General features: G+C 48.2%; 1 protein-coding gene and 1 pseudogene across 1 annotated transcript in view; both read left to right on the top strand.

Moving 5' to 3' along the window:
* Positions 1 to 15481, top strand: part of LOC124803141 — a 624995-nt gene that overhangs the window by 252282 nt on the left and 357232 nt on the right. The window lies entirely within an intron of this gene.
* Positions 5993 to 6109, top strand: LOC124803724 (annotated as a pseudogene).

Raw genomic sequence — 15481 nt, 5'->3', positions numbered from 1 at the left:
GCAACTCGAAAACCGGCGGAAAATTCCACTCTATTGCCGGAGCACTACCATTCCACCAATGGAGATTCTTGGCGCCAATTTCTGCGCTGATTTTGCTACGTCACGGAGCTATGCCCTGAGCAAGCCAATCACAGTTACTATTTTGCAGAAAGCTCGGGAATTTTGCCGCCACAACTGCCTGGGTACACAAGTCATTCCCACGCCTCGCTGGTAGCCCGCCAGAAAGTGTTTTCGCTAAGATTCTGCGAAGTAACGGAACCTCTAGCCCAGCCGCTACTTCAGACCCCTCCGGGCGTGTCTTTTGACAATGTCGGCGTCTGCAAAGCATTCACTCGACTTCCTCACACCCGTCGGCTTAACCCTTTCCAGATCAGCAGAGCCCGCCTGTCACCGGACCACCCGGGTGACGAGAGACGCTGCATGGGAAGTCCGCGTGTGAAGGAATAGCGACTTTTCACTGCATGCAATTAGAGGGGAAAATCGTAAGATAGAAATATGAGAGGGGGCTCATGCCACCTCTCATCCTCTCGCATCTGCGTCTGGCATCCGATAACAAATAACAGATTCCCTGGAACATTCTGTCATCCCACACCGTTGGTCGGAAACTATCAGCAACCGGACTAGGGAAATACCGTCCCATGAGTAGACTACCGTGAACACCACAACACAAACGGCTACATTTGGAGTGGTGCCATCATAGGGAAGCATAGACAGCTGATGCATGGTGTCGCATTGACTTCAGAGATGAATCGGTTGTGCACTATCCCGGATGACCTCGTAAGTGGCGACCGTGGGAGATGCTCCCTTCTTCCAATGTTTGGGGGAGGCATGGCGGTGTTATTCCTGGCGTCATGGTATAACTGCTGGACGCCCTCATGTGTGACTTCTCATGCGTCAGTATCATGGTGCCATTTTTCATCAGAAAAATGTTCAACTAGATGTGGCACCTCTCTCTCTAGGAACTGTCTGTGCGACCAACAAGATCCCCAGATCTTTCTCCGTCAGAACTTGTGTGGGATCAGCTCAGACCACACTTCCAGTCCATTGCAAGCAACCAGAAAATCAATGACCATTTACAGCACCTGCTCGCCACTTTCCCTCAGGAGAGGATGTAACTGCTTTATGACACCCTTAACAAACAAATCAGGGGCACATCCAGGCCAGAAGCGGTGCAACATCACAGACTCTGAAAAACACTAAACGGTTCATAGGTTATATAAAGAGCATTGGAAAGTTACTATATCCATGCTTCCCATCTTTATGCCTCCTGTTAATTTCGTTTTTTGTCGATGGTGAAACACACTTTATAAGGCAACGGTTCTTAACCATTTACGAAATATTAAGTACTATACACGAAATAAATTTACAGAGACATTTAAAAATCATATAACTACACCACTAATTACACAAAGAAATGTTAAAGACGTTAAGTGTGGCAGAGGTGAAGTATATGTTGGTCGAAAAACGCTGTGTAACTCATGTACCGTATTTACTAGCATTTTTTCAGAATGACATCGTTTGCAAACAGTCGCCCAGAGCTCTGAGAGGAAACATACATCGATTACAGTGCTGTCGCCGGTCTAGATATCGTTCCTGATCCAAAGGGCAGGTTGCATAAAACGAATCGGTAGGGGCAGCTAAATCACCCCTGCATACATGCAAAGACAGCAAACAATATTTAGAAGGGAATAAACTAAACTCCTCTCGAACAGGCCATGAAGGCCCAACGGCACCGACCGGCCGCCGTTTCATCCTCAGCCCACAGGCGACAGTGGATGAGGGTATAGAGGGGCATGTGGTCAGCACACAGTTCTCCCGGCCGTGTGCCAGTTTACGAGACCGGAGCCGCTACTTCTCAATCAAGTAGCTCCTCAACTTGCCTCACAAGGAGTGAGTGCACCCCCCTTGTCAACAGCGCCCAACAGACCGAATGGTCACCCATCAAAGTGACAGCCCAGCTAGACAGCGCTTAACTTCGGTGATCTGACGGGACCCGGTGTAACCACTGCGGCAAGGCCGTTGGCTTGGATGAGATTAGATAGAGCATGTTTACCTACTCCCTAATGATTTGTTTTGTTTCTAACAAACAACGTCAGAACAATCGTATTTTTTTTCTTTGAATAAAGCTGAGTTTCTCACTCTTGAGAAAATTACTGACAGCCTGTTTGAATGATGACAGTTGAAATGCCTTGTGGAACGTATTGTCGTTCCGTTCCGTCAAGCGCGATTTGGCCTCAAAAATGTATTAGGCTGTGAAACTGAAGCTGACGGATAATACCCGGCGCACAGCACACTTTGCGAGGTAATGAGTCAGTGAGTCATCGGTGGACTTATTGTTACACCTGGCTGATAGCACAGTTGCAGCATGATCACACATGACTCCAGAGCGGCGGGAAGCTGTGGGATGGATTTTCCAACACGAGCGCAAAATTAGCTTTGCATACTCAAAACATACATTTATTACTGCTTCCATGCAGTACGTCCCATGTGCCGACCGTGTATAGTGGGCAGCGAGCGGTGTATGTTGAGTCAACGGAATGCTGTGTCAGTGTGTCTAAGTCGCCCTCGCTGACGTGTGTCAGCCCAACAGCGAAGCGAAATTGGATGGCGAGGCTGCACGTAGCCCGACGCGGCTGGTAGAAGAATGCAGACGCCGGAGTTGAAGACAAGACCTTTAGACACTGCCTGGAGTGTCAGTAGGCCTCTTCCAGCTCGAAGTTTTAGGTGACGATTCGTAGGTCAGCGACTCCGCCTAGATGTTGCTTAGCCGAACGTTCGACTGTTGACTGCGAAAGTCGAACATACTGCTATACTCCGGCTGGAGGTCAAGTAACAGGAGGAAACCTACCCTCACGTCACCAGTTGTTGAAACGCACGTGGAATACATTTGCGTGGAGGGGACACTCTAGTGCCAATCCGAGCTCTGTAATTCGTAAACGTTGACACGGTGACGGACAGTCGATGCTATCCCTAAGCTCAAGATCGCGATTATTCTACAGATGACACTGTATAACAGCCACGTTGTAGCATTGGCAACAAAGTCACTGGATAGCACGGTCGTTCTTTGAGATGCTCCACTACAGACTACCGCTGGCTGTAGAGCGCCGCGTTGCGGGGTGCTAGATCTACACTACTGGCCACTAAAATTGCTACACCAAGAAGAAATGCAGATGATAAACGGGTATTCATTGGACAAATACATTATACTTGAACTGACACGTGATTACATTTTCACGCAATTTGGGTGCATAGATCCTGAGAAATCAGTACCCAGAACAACCACCTCTGGCCGTAATAACGGCCTTGATACGCCTGGGCATTGAGTCAAACAGAGCTCGGATGGCGTGTACAGGTACAGCTACCCATGCAGCTTCAACACGATACCACAGTTCATCAAGAGTAGTGACTGGCGTATTGTGACGAGCCAGTTGCTCGCCCACCATTGACCAGACGTTTTCAGTTGGTGAGAGTTCTGGAGAATGTGCTGGGCAGGGCAGGAGTCGAAAATTTTCTGTATCCAGAAAGGCCCGTACAGGACCTGCAACATGCGGTCGTGCATTATCCTGCTGAAATGTAGGGTTTCGCAGGGATCGAATGAAGGGTAGAGCCACGGGTCGTAACACATCTGAAATGTAATGTCCACTGTTCAAAGTGCCGTCAACGTGAACAAGTGATGACCTAGACCTGTAACCGATGGTACCCCATACCATCACGCCGGGTGATACGCCAGTATGGCGATGACGAATACACGCTTCCAATGTGCGTTCACCGCGATGTCGCCAAACACGGATGCGACCATCACGATGCTGTAAACAGAACCGGCATTCATCCGAAAAAATGACATTTTGACATGCATGCACCCAGGTTCGTGGTTGAGTACACCATCGTAGGCGCTCCTGTCTGTGATGTAGCGTCAAGGGAACCGCAGCCATGATAGTCCACGCTGCTGCTAACGTCGGCGAACTGTTCGTGCAGATGGTTGTTGTCTTGCAAACGTCCCCATCTGTTGACTCGGATCGAGACGTGGCTGCACGATCCGTTACAGATATGCGGATACGATGCCTGTCATCTCGACTGCTAGTGATTTGAGGCCGTCAGGATCCAGTACGGCGTTCCATATTACCCTCCTGAACCCACCGATTCCATATTCTGCTAACAGTCATTGGATTTCCACCAACGCGAGCAGCAATGTCGCGTTACGATAAACGGCAATCACGATAGGCTACAATCCGACCTTTATCAAAGTCGGGAACGTGATGGTACGCATTTTTTCTCCTTACACGAGGCATCACAACAACGTTTCACCAGCCAACGCCGATCAACTGCTGTTTGTGTATGTGAAATCGGTAGGAAACTTTCCTCATGTCAGCACGTTGTAGGTGTCGCCACCGGCGCCAACCTTGTGTGAATGCTCTGGAAAGCTAATCATTTGCGTATCACAGGATCTTCTTCCTGTCGGTTAAATTTCGCGTCTGTAGCACGTCATCTTCGTGGCTATTTTAATGGCCAGTAGTGTTCAATATTGCAGTACCTAGCCTGGTCCGCACATGCCTTGGCTGGTTTCGAAGGCATGCCTTAAAGCTGACACCGCAACAGCGTTAAGCCCCCGGGCTTCCAACGTGGCAGCAGCGACGCAGTTCGGGCAGTCCACGGAGTTGGAGCTCTACCGAGGCGGGGCGCCCCCTGGTGGCTCGGCGGCGGCGGCGGGTTGCGCCGAATATCCGTGACGGAAATTGCAGCGTGCGGGCACGGGCGTGCCACGGCGCGCCGCCGGCCGCCAATCACGTGACAGGAAATGGGACGGGGCGCCGGCGGGTCAGCCGCCGGGTCCGACGTTCAGTGTCTGCCACAGGGCGCGCTAAGGTGCACCAGCCCGGGACTGTGTGCACAATGTCAAGCTGTGTCGGACGGCCATATGGTAACATGGATTACAACTTTTACACCTCTACGTATTGTTACTTCCAAATATTGAAATTAAATGGCTGGCTCTAATTTTGACTCGATCCTGTAATCGATGAATAGGCCGCGTGTATATTTCGTGAAGCCTCCAACTCTGCTCTTCTCGACATTTAGAGCTACGTGCCAGTCATTAGCGAGAAAGTCGAGTCTGGTGATCTAGTAGTAACTGATACAACACCGCGGAGGAGAGTTTTAGTTTATCAGTGACATTTATTTCATCCTCAGAGAAGATGTTTTAGTACTGGCAGATATCAAGTTCTCAAGAGGAAATTTTCTGTTTAATTATGTTCTGGTTCCAACATTCACGATGCCACATCAGGATCAATAAGGCTAATTTAGGTCAGAGAGCTTAGCTGACGATGGTTATCAAATGGTTCAAATGGCTCTAAGCACTATGGGACTTAACATCTGAGGTCATGTCCCCTAGAACCTAGAACTACTTAAATCTAACTAACCTAAGGACATCACTCACATCCATGTCCGAGCCAGGATTCGAACCTGCGACCGTAGCAGCAGCGCGGTTCCGGACTGAAGCGCCTACAACCGCTCGGCCACAGCGGCCGGCACGATGGTTATCGATGACGAGTGCAAAGATGGCCTGTGATTGGAGGATGTAAGCCCATAAATTTAACTTATCCTGTACAATACATATAAACGTCATTTTAATTTAATTACTTTCTTTTTTAAAAAAGAACGAAAATAAAAGTCTTTTCTCACACTTGTCCCTTATATACCTAAATGCCAACTACCGGCACTTTCTGCTACTGTTAACTTGCTATTTGTATGTAAACACAACGGTCAGTCTTGCTGTAATGATAAAATAAAGTCATGTTTTTCTAGCCAATACATCGGGGTCAGGGAGAGTGGGTCATGTGTCACCCAGTGTACATAACCAAATAAATCATAAATGCTTCTTACGAGTCACCGGAAACTACGGGCCACCCACTCCTGAATACTGAGAAAATATCCTGAAATTTTATTGTTGTAATTCTAGCTCCCCTTAAATACATAATGGTTCGCTTTCCGGAATTGAGGCAACGGCCTTCCCGCAGTGGATACACCGGTTCCCGTAAGATCACCGAAGTTAAGCGTTGTTGGGCGTGGCCGGCAGTAGGATGGGTGACCATCCCGCCGCCATGCGCTGTTGCTATTTTTCGGGGTGTACTCAGCCTCGTGATGCCAACTGAGGAGCTACTCGACCGAATAGTAGCGGTTTCGGTCAAGAATACAATCATAACGACGGGGAGAACGGTGTGCTGACCCCACACCCCTCCTATCCTCATCCTTCACATGAGGATGACATGGCGGTCGGATGGTCCCGGTAGGCCACTCGTGGCCTGAATACGGAGTGCTTTTTACGGATTTGCAGCATAGAGTTTTCGGGATCCTGGCTTTTGCATTGCCACAGCGTCCTGCAGGATCCGTTACAGCCATGCGGATAAGATGCCTGTCATCTCTACTGCTAGTGATACGAGGCCGTTGGGATCCAGCACGGCGTTCCGTATTACCCTCCTGAACCAACCGATACCATATTCTGCTAACAGTCACTGGATCTCGACCGACGCGAGCAGCATTGTTGCGATACGATAAACCGCAATCGCGATAGGCTACAATCCGACCTTTATCAAAGTCGGAAAGGTGATGGTACGCATTTCTCCTCCTTACACGAGGCATCACAACAACGTTTCACCAGGCAACGCCGGTCAACTGTTGTTTGTGTATGAGAAATCGGTTGGAAACTTCCGTCATGTCAGCACGTTGTAGGTGTCGCCACCGGCGCCAGCATTGTGTGAATGCTTTGAAAACCTAATCATTTGCACTTCACAGCATCGTCTTGCTGTCGGTTAAATTTCGCGCCTGTAGCACGTCGTCTTCGTGGTGTAGCAATTTTAATGGCCAGTAGTGTATATACTGTATGGGTGAAACCATGATCCGATGTAAGAGAGGGTCTGTGGTCGAATCAGATTAGGTTAAATAAATAAATAAAATAAAAATAACTAAATCGCTTATGCGGAATAGCGGATTGGTTCCTCTGAGACGGTGCGGCCGATTTCCCTGCACATCCTTTCCTGATCAGAGGCTGAGATCCGTCTCTAATGACCTCGTCGTGGACAGCACGCTAAACAGTAATCTTCCTTCCTTCCATCCTCTCGCGAGGGGGAATTTCTTCACGCGGCACCGCCGCCTAGCGCACAGCCTGAGGAGCTCACCGAATAAAAAGGAGGCGCTTTCCTCGAGTCCGGCGTCGTAATAAAGGCCGGACGCAGGCGGCGCCGTAAATCCGCGGGGCAGTAACTCGGCGCGGCTAGCGGTCTGCGGCGGCCAGCCTGCGAAATGAAAAGCGCCCGCCGCCTCTGGGCTGGGGGTGGGGGTGGGGGTGGGGGTGGGGGAGACAGCGCGCCCGCCGGCGGATAAATTAATTGGCGCCGGCTGGGCCGAGGCGGGCCGACAGATGCGCCGGCGTGGCGTCTCACGCGTCTGGGACGCTCCTAATCTCTCCATCCTTGTTCACATGGCATCTCGTAGGCACGCAGCTGCAATGTTTTGTTACATGAAGTGAATTTTGATTCACTTGTAACCTCCCAGCAAAAAAAAATTTATATAAAGTATTCTTATTCAAATGCTAATGGACATAGAGCTAAGTGTAACCTCCCAGCAATGGAATTTAATGACAATGACAATAAATGAAAAATAGCAATCTGAGCCATGTATAAGCTTCCCACAAAAATGAAAGTCAATTCAATAAAAAAAATGAAATCTCAGTTACAATGAAATCGCAAATAGACCGAAATGTCGATCTTAGGCCCTAATTAAACTCAAATTCTTACCTCAGTAAAACTGCATCTGCTCTTATTTTCGCCATAGCTTGGAGGAAATGCATCGCAAAAATTCTTTGAACTTAAGTAAATTTTTTCTTTAAGGAAATGCATGGGAAATTTTCTTTCAATAAAATGTTTGTTTTGTTAAAATGCTTGGTTTGAAAACAAAATTATTATTGGGGCGATTCTTGAACAAATTAATTACAGTTAAGATACATTACATTCTCAGATGTGCGCAATGCTGCTTCATTACCTTATTTAACCATATACCTCGTCGTGAATCTTGACCAGAGGCCCATGTCGACGCCCGCCGACTCCTCACACACGACCGCGACTGTCTCTCGCGCGCTACTACATGCTCTCGCGACTCGCTACGTACAACTAAACTCTCTCACAACTCGACCGCAACTGCACCTGCCGACTCCCTACATGCAACTGAACTCTCGCGCGGTCAAGCGCAGACTAGCAACGATAAATAACTCTCTGGTCAGAGATTCTGTCATGCCTCGCCATCGCTGTACTAAATACATACGCATTTCACACTACAGCCGACATATCCGTCCCGAAAGAATCATTAATTTATTGATATTTAAAACAGTTATTCGCGTTTATTCTTCCGTCTCAGTTACAGATTTGTAAGCACATCACATATTACGATCTTCCTGGATCTTCAGATCTATGTATTGAGTGAAACACCTGTCTTGTCTGTGATACGAGGTTCGGACATAGACAAGACTGAAATGTGTTTTGGCTCAGTCCCCTAGAACTTAGAACTACTTAAACCTAACTAACCTAAGGACATCACACAGATCCATGCCCGAGGCAGAATTCGAAACTGCGACCGTAGCGGTCGCGCGGTTCCAGACTGAAGCGACTAGAACCGCTCGGCCACACCGGCCGGCCGAAATGTGTTTTCTTATAGAACAACTATCTAAGGAGTTTCACCCAATAACATCCAAACAGCAGACTCTGTACACAGTTTATTAAATTTCCAATACAAAACTCTTTTAAATAACAACAAATTCATATAACTTACAGAACTTAACAAATGGTTAAAAGAATGCGCTTTAAAAACAAAAACGGCGGTTTGCCACCACAAAATCAAAGATCGTTTTACAATAGTGCTTTTAGAGTTTACCCCAAAGGCAAAATCCAATAATAAGTTAACTTGGCATTACAATTTAAAATCATTTATATAAAAACCTTGAGAAAGATTATGGCGCTTGGCCCCAAAAAAAGAAAGAAGCGCAACACACAACCAATAAATATAATAATAAAATAATAGTTTGATACAACCAAAGGGCAAGGGCAACTCCCAGCGCAATCACTGACGAGCGAGCTCAACACTTCGGAGCTTTCCCACTAGAAACGGCCCCCAAATAAACCGCTGAAAGCTCCCCGACATGCCTCCCACAACTGCCCATCACTTACACACCTTGGTTATGTTCTGTAACACACGACATAATATCAACGCAAGATAAAATTCGAAAATCAAACAACATTACAACATCCCGACAGCACATGATGACCACGGCGCCGTTAACTCGGGCGCTCTTAACAAGTGCCGGAAGCCAACACACACAAATCTTAATAAAGAATTCTCGCTTCTTAAAAGAAAACAATAAAAGCCAAGCGCACATGAATAGTCAAACCACAGTCTTAGAAGTGCCTTAACGACACCAAATGTGACTATTCCACTAAGTTAATAATAACACAGCGACATAAAAAAATACAAAACATTCCACTAAATGCTGTTACACAACCAAATGTTCAGGTCCCAGAAGACCACATATACCAATCAGCCGTAATTCACTATGCATATACTGTCCAAAACCGCCTTTCTTAGGCAGAGTTTACCTAACACATCAAATGCCAAATATACCATACATGAACGCAACTCCGGGCAGGTAACAGGAACCATCTACGCGAATTCCTTCAAAATGGACAAACAGGCACCACCAGAGGTAACGCTGAGCAGACCGGATGGGCAAGGACCCATTCAGCGGGGTAACCAAAAGATACTCCAGTTGAACAGATAAATTAGTACGAGCCAGCGCTGATTGTGCTTCGTTAGGCGACAATAAATTCACACATAGATAATACACACTTGATACATAGTCACGCGGAGTGTCAGACCAGTCTCAAAATGTAGATCTATTCATGAAGCATCATGCGTGTATTACCCATGTCTGAATTGATTGTCGCCTAGCCAAGCATTATTAGTGAAGCTTTAATAGAACTCGCTCGAAAATGAGTTTGTCGGCTCGAAACCAGTCACCAGCTTCATAAAACGCAATTGTGACGGAATTAAGGTATAGAATATTGCTGGTCCTGCCCTGACTTCGTGTCGGAAAGAGCAAAAAATTAATTACGTAACTTTATTTTGTTTCGAGGTTATAATTAAAACTTTATGACTCTTCATTGCATTCCTGCGTTTGGTTTATGACTTAACGGAGGTTAATAACCGGATATCCTTTAAATGAGAACATTTTAGGTTAGGCTTTACCGTGACTGTTATTGACATTAAACGAAACAACAAGTTTACTGTTACCAGTTACCTTTTTATTTATTTCCACGACGGTTTCAAAGGTTTAAACGTCCATCATCACCGAGCGAGGTGGCGCAGTGGTTAGACACTGGACTCGCATTCGGGAGGACGACGGTTAAATCCCGCGTCCGGCCATTCTGATTTAGCTTTTCCGTGATTTTTCTAAATCACTCCAGGCAAATGCCGGGATGGACCCTTTGAAAGGGCACGGCCGACTTCCTTCCCCATCCTTCCCTAATCCGATGAGACCGATGACCTCGCTGTCTGGTCTTCTTCCCCAGAAACAACAACAACGTCCATCATCGGTTGGAGTTACATTAATTAGTATGACATTTATGTGTGTGAAGTGTTACGATTTTTTGGAGGAATTTGTGGCACTGTCTCCAGTGGTCGCAGGTTCCTTTCGCTATCGTAAAACATCACGTGCATGCTGTCACATTTGTAAACAATTATCAATATTTGTTTACAAATGTGACAGTATACATGGCTGACCGGGGTGACCGAGCGGTCCAAGGCGCTGCAGTATGGAACCGCGTGACCGCTACGGTCGCAGGTTCGAATCCTGCCTCGGGCATAGATGTGTGTGATGTCCTTAGGTTAGTTAGGCTTAAGTAGTTCTAAGTTTAGGGGACTGATGACCTCAGAAGTTAAGTCCCATAGTGCTCAGAGCCATTTGAACCATTTGACAGTATACATGTGATGTGTTACGACAGCGAAAAGAACCTGCGACCACTGGAGGCAGTGCCACAAAAAATCGTAACACATCACACACACAAATGTCATACTAACTAATGTAAATCCACCCGATGATGGAGGTTTAAACCTTTGAAACGCGTCGTGGAAATAAATAAAACGGTGACTGGTAACAGTAAACTTATTGTTTCATTTAACCGGATATCCGTTACGTTTAGTTAACTGCGCTGAGGCCGCTGTCGAACGGGCACCATGCGCTAGCCAGCACAGTTGCGTATTCCCTCCCTTGCTGGGCAGAGCGGGCGCAGGCGACGAAGGCCGGTGCTCGGGACGGGACGCCGGCTGCGATGCGCAGGGAAGCAGAAACGAGTGGCGGAAGGGGAAGGGAGGAAGGGGAAGTGGGGGGGGGCGGCGGGGAGGGCGGGCTTCCGCCGCCTGCGGTCTGCGGCCGGCGCGGCCTGCGGTTTCGTTTCGCCTCGCTGGGAACCTCTCATTCCGTCTCCGTCCGCGCCGTCGCACGCAGCCTGTGCGCGTGTGTGTGTGTGTGTGTGTGTGAGAGAGACAGTGCGAAACAGGGGGTGGGGGGGGGGGGAGGGGAGAGGGCGACGCCCGCGGGGATTACTTATCTTAATGGGATCGCGGCCGGCGGCGGCAGCGGCGGTGGCAGCGGTGAGATTAGCGACGCCCGCGGCTCGGCGCTGTGTGCCACCGCCGCCCCTGCCCCGGAGCCCGCGCCCCCCCTCCGCCCCCCCCCCCTCGACCGCCCGTCACAGCGCGGGCCGGCCCGGCCCGTGACGCGCTTCCGGCCGTCGCGTTGTCTCTGACAGGAGCCCCTCTTCCCAACTCGCCGAAAGCCGAGCGCGCGAATGTGCCGCCGCTGATAAAAGCCAGCCGCAGTCGGCGACCCGCGCGCTGACGCGAGAGCCTGGCGCACTCTGCCACTCACCTGCCGCTACTGTAGCTGCAGCGGACTCCACGATGACGCCGCCAATCAGCAAGTAGCTATTCGTACCGCTTACGACCCTGGACTCGTTATCAAAGATGTGTGAGTAGATGTGCGGAGAACAAGGAAAGTTGACGTGTCGCCATCTTCAGCTCTTTCAGGTGTCAACAATGATCAACCGCCCCCGGTGTATAGTGGCACTTCGTCCCTAGTGGGTAACAGCCACTATAATAATTTTTGCGATTATACGCTGAAGCCCAAAGAAACTGCTGCAGGCCATATACAGAGATATGTAAACACCCAGAATACGGCATTGCGGTCGGCAAAAGCTATACAGGGTGGCCCACTGATAGTGACCCAGCCAAATATCTCACGAAATAAGCGTCAAACGAAAAAACTACAAAGAACCAAACTTGTCTAGCTTGAAGAGGGAAACCAGATGGCGCTATGGTTGGTCCACTAGATGGCGCAGACATAGGTCAAACGGATATCAATTGCGTTTTTTTAAATAGGAACCCCCCATTTCTTCTTACATATTCCTGTAGTACGTAAAGAAAAAAGAATGTTTCAGTTGGACCACTTTTTTCGCTTTCTGATACATGGCGCTGTAATAGTCACGAAAGTATAAGTACGTGGTATCACGTAACATTCCGCCAGTGCGGGCGGTATTTGCTTCGTGATACATTAGCCGTGTTAAAATGGACCGTTTACCAATTGCGGAAAAGGTCGACATCGTGTTGCTGTATGGCTATTGTGATCAAAATGCCCACGGGCGTGTGGGATGTATGCTGCTCGGTATCCTGGACGACATCATCCAAGTGTCCGGACCGTTCGCCGGATAGTTACGTTATTTAAGGAAACAGGAAGTGCTCAGCCACATGTGAAACGCCAACCACGACCTGCAACAAATTATGATGGCCAAGTAGGTGTTTTAGCTGCTGTCGTGGCTAATCCGCACATCAGAAGCAGACAAACTGCGCGAGAATCGGGAATCTCGAAAACTTCGGTGTGGAGAATGCTACATCAACATCAATTGCACCCGTACCATAGTTCTACGCACCAGGAATTGCATGGCGACGACTTTGAACGTCGTGTATAGTTCTGCCACTGGGCACAAGAGAAATTACGGGACGATGACAATTTTTGCACGCGTTCTATTTGGCGACGAAGCGTTATTCACCAACAGCGGTAACGTAAACCGGCATGATATTCGCTATTGGGCAACGGAAAATCCGCGGTGTCTGTGACAAGTGGAACATCAGCGACCTTGGCGGGTTAGTGTATGGTGCTCCATTATGGGAGGAAGGATAACTGAACCCATTTTATCGATGGCAATCTAAATGGTGCAATGTATGTTGATTTCCTACGTAATGTTCTACCGATGTTACTAGAAGATGTTTCACTGCATGACAGAATGGCGATGTACTTCCAACATGATGGATGTCCGGTACATACCTCGCGTGCGTTTGAAGCGGTATTGAATAGCTTATTTCATGCCAGGTGGATTGGTCGTCGAAGCACCATACCATGGCCCACACGTTCACCTGATCTGACGTACTCGGATTTCTTTCTGTGGGGGAAGTTGAAGGATATTTGCTATCGTGATACACCGACAATGCCTGACAACATGCGTCAGCGCATTGTCAATGCATGTGCCAACATTACGGAAGGCGAACTACTCGCTGCTGAGAGGAATGTCGTTACACGTATTGCCAAAGCATTGAGGTTGACGGAAATCATTTTGAGCATTTATTGTATTAATGTGGTATTTACAGGTAATCAGGCTGTAACAGCATGCGTTCTCAGAAATGATAAGTTCACAAAGGTAAACGTATCATATTGGAATAAACGAAATAAAATGTTCAAACGTTCCTACGTTGTGTATTTTAATTTAAAAAACCTACCAGTTACCAACTGTTCGTCTAAAATTGTGAGCCATATGTTTGTGACTATTACTGCGCCATCTATCACAAAGCGAAAAAAGTGGTCCAACTAAAACATTCATATTTCTTTACGTACTACACGAATATGTGATAAAAAATGGGGGTTCCTATTTTTAAAAAAAACGCAGTTGATGTCCGTTTGACCTATGGCAGCGCCATCTAGCGGGCCAACCAAAGCACCATCTGGTTTCCCCCTTCACGCTAGACGAGTTTGGTTCTTTGTAGTTTTTTCGTTTGACGCTTATTTCGTGAGATATTTGGTCCGGTCACGATCAATGGACTACCCTGTATAAGACAAGTGTCTGGCGCAGTTGTTAGATGGGTTACTGCTGCTACAATGGGAGGTTATGAAGATTTAAATGTGTTTGAACGTGGTGTCATAGTCGGCGCACGAGCGATGGGACACAGCATCTCCGAGGAAGCGATGAAGTGGGGATTTTCCTGTACGACCATTTCAAGAGTGTGCCGTGAACATCAGGAACCAGGTAAAATGTCAAATCTCCGACATCGCTGCGGCCGTAAAAGATCCTGCAAGAATGGGACCAGCGATGACTGAATTGAATCGTTCAACGTGAGAGAAGTGCAACCATTCCTCAAATTGCTGCAGATTCCAGTGCCGGGTCATCAACAAGTTGGTTGGTTGGTTGGTTTGGGGAAGGAGACCAGACAGCGTGGTCATCGGTCTCATCGGGTTAGAGAAGGATGGGGAAGGAAGTCGGCCGTGCCCTTTCAGAGGAACCATCCCGGCATTTGCCTGGACTGATTTAGGGAAATCGCGGAAAACCTAAATCAGGATGGCCTGACGCGGTATTGAACCGTCGTCCTCCCGAATGCGAGTCCAGTGTCTAACCACTGCGCCACCTCGCTCGGTGTCATCAACAAGTGTCAGGGTGTGAACCATTCAACGAAACATCATCGATATGGGCTTTCCGAGCCGAAGACCCACCCGTGTGCCCTTGATGACTGCACGGCACAAAGCTTTCCCCTCGCCTGGACCCCTCAACATCGACATTGGACTGTTGATGACTGGAAACATGTTGCCTGGTCGGATAAGTCTCGTTTCAAATTGTATCAAGCGGATAGAAGTACACGGATATGGACACAACCTCATGAATCCATGTACTCTGCATGTCAGCAGGGGACTCATCAAGCTGGTGGAGGTTCTGTAATGGTATGGGGCGCATGCAGTTGGAATGATATGAGCCCCTTGATACGTCTAGATACGACTGTGACAAGTGACACGTACGTAAGCATCCTGTCTGATCCTGCATTTATGTCCATTGTGCAGTCCGACGGCCTTTCGCAATTCCAGCAGGACAATGCGACACCCAACACGCCCAGAATTGCTACAGAGTGCCTCCAGGAATACTCCTCTGGGTTTAAACACTTCTGCTGCCCACCAAACTCCCCATACATGAACATTATTGACCGTATCTGGAATGCCTTGCAACGTGTTGTTCAGACGAGATTTCCACCCCCTCGTACTCTTACGGATAAGTGGCTAGCCCTGCAGGATTCAGGGTGTCAGTTCTCTCCAGCACTACTTCAGACATTAGTCGAATCCATGTCACGTCAT

The sequence above is a fragment of the Schistocerca piceifrons genome, chromosome 6 (genome assembly GCF_021461385.2).
Source record: "Schistocerca piceifrons isolate TAMUIC-IGC-003096 chromosome 6, iqSchPice1.1, whole genome shotgun sequence".
Lineage (NCBI taxonomy): Eukaryota > Metazoa > Arthropoda > Insecta > Orthoptera > Acrididae > Schistocerca > Schistocerca piceifrons.
Note: the sequence above shows the minus strand (reverse complement) of the source record. Positions and strands in the feature narration are given on the sequence as shown.